Source organism: Helianthus annuus, chromosome 14 (genome assembly GCF_002127325.2).
Source record: "Helianthus annuus cultivar XRQ/B chromosome 14, HanXRQr2.0-SUNRISE, whole genome shotgun sequence".
Classification (NCBI taxonomy): Eukaryota; Viridiplantae; Streptophyta; class Magnoliopsida; order Asterales; family Asteraceae; genus Helianthus; species Helianthus annuus.
The window spans coordinates 11754877-11760221 of NC_035446.2; the positions used below are offsets into that span (position 1 = coordinate 11754877).

At 34.8% G+C, this 5345-nt stretch overlaps 1 long non-coding RNA gene across 1 annotated transcript; it reads left to right on the plus strand.

The window, feature by feature from the left end:
* Positions 1 to 2999: 2999 nt before the first annotated feature.
* LOC110905267 lies at positions 3000 to 4478 on the plus strand. The gene is made up of 3 exons (XR_002572992.1): positions 3000 to 3131; positions 3688 to 3744; positions 4241 to 4478. It is a non-coding gene; the product is annotated as an uncharacterized LOC110905267 (long non-coding RNA).
* The last annotated feature ends 867 nt before the right edge of the window (positions 4479 to 5345 follow it).

The following is a 5345-nucleotide window of genomic DNA, read 5'->3' on the forward strand; positions in this document are numbered from 1 at the left end:
AACTATGTTGTAGAATATTTCTTGAGGCAAAATCAACAGTTTCGTTAAGTTTACAAAAATGCAACCTATGATAAATAGGATCCTCTAAATGTCAATCGGGTCATGTCGAAATGTTTCGAAGCAAGAACGTATATGATTGGAAGGTTGTGAATGAAATTTTAGTTAAGTTTATCAACCCTATATTAAGAGATATGTGGTGTGGCTATAAAGGACCATTAACACGTAGCATGAAAGAAAGGAAAGTATAAAAATTTAAAATGTTAGAATGAAATGAACGTGACCAAAGAATAAATTTTAATAATGATCTCAAATGATATAGTAGATGGCTGGTGAAAACTAAGAAAATTGTTAATAAAATATGTTCCGAGTAACGGACGGTGCGAGAAAGTAAGTAAGAAGGGTGAGGGATTCTATTCCCTTATAAACGAAAGGCATGCATGATGTGGACTATCGTGACCGACATTGATGATGATGCCCAAGTGGAATAAAAGTTATTGAAATATGATTAAGAATGCATCAATCTAACTTAAGATAACATGGAAAGTATATGAAGTAATGAATGTAGAAATGCTTAAGGTAGATGACGGACGAAGGAAATACAAACGATAACAAATGACATGGTAGGAAGGAATAAAAGCAATGATTACGGAAGAGGATGGTATGGTCCTACAATGTAATGAGAGGTAAGAATGATAATTACGACTAAGCTTAGAAAATATTGAACATGAAAGGATGATGGAATTCCGAGTATAGTATGATCCTAAGATGAAAATTTTGTCAAACAAAAGTAAAGGTTAGTAGAATTAAAAATTTTTAAAGGAAGATATTTATGAGGAGATGCTTTATCCCCACCTAACTAAAGATAAGTATAAACGAAACAAGTAAGTGGCACAGATAGCTTGGTTGGTCAAGCATAATGTAGGACAAAAAGAACACACACACACATATATATAAATGATGCGTATGTGAACGTATGTGAGATATGTTGTCGTTGGTTGTGGGAATGTGAGTAGGGATATGTTGATAGTTAATCGTCGTAGACCTAAACGGGATATACAAGTAAGAGTAAAACATACAAAAAATATGGTAACACATAATGGTGTAAGTAATTATATATATACGTAGAAAGATGTTGAGATAATAAGATTATGATGAAAGAAGTATGCTCCGAACACGTTGCGTATTAAGCATGTGATGATCAACTTATGAGGACTAAATGAATAATGGGCTAAGACCTAGGTGGATGATTTAAGCACCGACAAGGATAGAGATTTTTGTAAGAAATTATAAAATGAAAACAAGTATGTCTAAAACCAGTAAGGAAGTACAAATGTGCGAATTAGTCCATAGTGTAGGAATGGATTAACAAGCAACTAATAGTAATAGAGTCACTAAATGTTGAGACAAGTATATGTATATATACACACACACACACACACACACATACTTTAGTATGCCAAATTTAGAATAATTAGAAAGAACTGTATGGAAAATGTGAAAGGTTAACATCGAAGGAAGCTAGAATGAAAATATAAGAATGCATAACTGTTAGAGGAGGAATGTTACATAAAGTGGGGTCGAGTGGAATGTAAAATATGATGAACATTGAATGGATGTTTGAATAAATCTTACCCTCTGTCGAGTTCCCTATCGTATGTAAGGAATTATTAGAAGATAAACCTCTAAAGAAATGTTCGAGAGTTAAAGTTTTTATACGCATGATTCTTGGTTCGTATTATAAAACAACCCTACGTGGTAGAGTGTAATCTCAATTATCGAATGAATGGTTGTGCCAAGTTTTATGTAACTCATACGTTAAATGGAGTGGCATATGTAATAAGCTTATGATCTCGTATGTAGCGGAACCTAGGTTGATAAGAATTAACCCTTTAAGGTACAATGTTGGGTAATTGCCTTAGTATTACAATTGCTAGAAGGAATGACGTATGTATGATGGCTATGGAATGTGATAACAAGTATAGCTGAGTATGACACCTCAAGTGTAATATGTGTTGCTCAAAAGTAAGTATTGATTACACGATTATATTGATAGCATGATTAAAGACTTATGTTGGCCCTTGTAACCTAGGGATAGACGGTAAAGAGGATTAGAGCAGGATAATATGTACATGATTTGTATATACGTATACATTAAGTTGTGGTTAACCATGCAGTTATGATAGATAGTCAGTGGAAGAAACATTGGTCTCGGGTAAAGATTATACGAAGGTATTACAAGAAAGGTATGAAAAGACCTATCAAGCAAATGACATGGAAGAAATTTTGCTTGATATTGGCCTTGGAAGGATGGGGAGTATGTAGAAACTAAATAGTTAGAAACTATTGAATGATGTTTGATTTGTGATTTATTATGAATGAATAGGAATGAACAAGTATGAATATTATGATAATTATTTCCCCTAAGAAGATGTTAGAGGTATGCGGGAATGAATAATCTGACATATAAGTTTTAAGAAATCAGCTTGAACAATTGAATGATAATCATGAAATAATGTAATAGGATCGCTTTGGTTCATACAAGATTGAATTACCAAATGTATTAGACAAGTTTAGAGTAGTAACGACCGATTCATCACGAGGGATGATCGAATGAAAGCATGTTATCGAAGTTCGAGGTATGTAATTATGAAGGGATACAGATAAACTCGTCAGAATGTATGTATTCAGGTTTCGGGGACGAAACCTTCTTTAAGGGGGTAGACTTCTAACACCCCAAATTTCGTATGACATACTATAATGTTTTAATCGCAATATTTTGGCGAAAAGAAATGGTAAACATAGATTTTTACCATTATTAAAGTTTTATAAAATTTTAGTAAATCTAAAATTCTTATGTATGCATGAAGTTTTACTAGGTTAGTATGTAGAAAGGGGAAAAGTGACATGTTATGAAAGGGTGAGGGGTTAAAAATGAAAATGTGTAATTAAAACACTTAACAAAAAAAATGCCCAGTGTTTCAAGTGGGTGTGTGTGCGATTGTGAGCAGAGACCAGGGGAGACCTTCCCCTCAAAACCCTAACATCATAAATCCATCAAATTAAGAAGGAAATTGAAGGCTAGTTGAATGCATGAACTAGGAATGTGATCCCTTAAGTGTTCTTGACATCAAGTAAGTTTAATTTCATGTTTTTATGAAATTTTATGAAGTGGGTTATGTGAAATTTATGATCTTTGTATGAAATCGAATCTAATGTTAGATGATATGAACAACTAGAGGTTATATTATGTGCCATTTTGGTTGTATTGGTGGTTTGGGGTAAAACCCACTTGAAATTGTAAGAAAATGAAATTTAGTAAAGCTATGGATGAATTGGATGATGTTGATATTAAACTCATGGTACAGAAGGTGTTTAGATGGGTAATTTGATGAGAATCATAAGAAGTGTGGTTATGATATTGATTGTACATGTTTAGGATAACCCATTGATGGTATTAGGATGAATATGCTATAATTACTTGTACTTCATGCTTTATAGATAGTACGCACGCCATGTGTTCGGTGCCTAAGGATGATTTAGTTGAAATTTGACATGAATTCTTGATTTAATGGTGATATAAATGAAAATGGATGTATGTGTAATTATGTTAAGTCATGATGAATAAATCAAGATACATATGTGAAGTAATGTTTATGAAAGCTAAAAGTATGAAGTTATGACATATAGGCACGAAGAAAGAAGAAGGCGCAAGTCACTTGAAGTCGCAAGCATCGCAAAATCACGGTAAGTTCATATGAACTTAATTCTCCTTTCATGTAGATCTACGAATGATGGTTTGCTAATTAATTTTTTAGTGTTGAGTTGTATGTTTGTTTATGGTAGAATTCGTGATATGTTGTACGTTGGAAAATGGATAAGTAACCCAATAGTATTGGATGTGTAATGACCACTCAAGTGGGTCATAAATCATTCGGAAAGTAGGATGGTAAATGGTTAGAAAATGACTTGTTGATAACGGGTCAAAATGATGAAAGTATGTTAAATGAATGGTATGTATCGAACCATTACGAATGGGTCGGATAGACTATATGTTGAACATTTCTGAAAGAAATGTAGAAGAGCATAAAGAAATTTATGCTAGAAAGAAAAGGATGGATTGAAATATGGTTGTTGACAAAAGGATAAATTTTGTTAACGGGTCGAATAATGGTAGTTAAATAAAAGAATTGTTATTCATATATATGTCGAACTAATAAATTTTTTGTGTTATGAATGATAGGTAAATCTCAAGCTTGATGTTGGCGAGCTCGGACCGAACACACCATATCGCCCTTTATACGCTTCCGGTTAAAGTTGTCTTTTAAAAATGCGTCGAAACACTTTCCTAATGTAAATGTTGAACCTATGTTTAGGATGTTTCGTAAGTAAATTTAGGATTTTAAAACTTTATTTTGGTAGTTTGGTCATAACGCTTTGATGAAATCTTGTATGGTTACGATTTATATGTCTTTTGAAAGCGTTGCAATTTTTAGTTAAATGGTAATTGTCAAAAGCAGGGAATTGCTTAAATTACGAATGGGTCATGCCAAAATTTTGTCAAAAATTAGTGTGTTATTTTTAATCTATTTGAATGTTGAAAAAGTGGGCGTGACAACATGAGGTCCAAAGACTCCTACTTAATATCTCAGCCAAGATAGCAGGGCATAAAGTGGCACGAATACATGTGGATGGTGGGAGCGGGGTAAAGATAATATACGAACAAAGTTTCCTTCGATTCGACAGAGATATAAGGGACAAGATGGAAGAGGAATCCATGCCTCTTGTGGGATTCAACAACAGCGTATCTCATCCCTTAGGGAAGATTAAGCTCTCATTCACGGTAGGGGTGGGGAACAAAGTCAGAACCATAGAACTGGTATTCTCGGTGGTAAGGGCCCCTTCGAAGTATAATGCAATACTGGCAAGACCGGGAATAAGAGGCCTCCATGCGCAAGTGTTAACCCCCCATTGAGCGCTAGTCTTCCAAACTCCCAGAGGCTGGCTTGGGTAAAGTCCTCTTACGAAGTAGTATCATCGGTCTTGGAAGGGGAAACAAGGAATGAACCAAAAGAGGAAGGGATAAAAAGTGGCTCCTCAACGAGAGATTCCCTAAACAAACCATACGGGTAGATGCACAACTAAGCGACAAGTGCAAGAGCGCCCTCAAGGAAATGCTACTCTTCAACATAGACGCCTTCGCATTCTAACACAGTGACATGTGTGGCATACCCCGAAGCTTAACAGAACACCGACTCAACACCCACAGTTGGATGAAACCGGTAAAACAGAAAAAGCGAAGCACGGGCCCTGAGAAAAGAAGAGCTGCATGTGAAGAGACAAGAAAG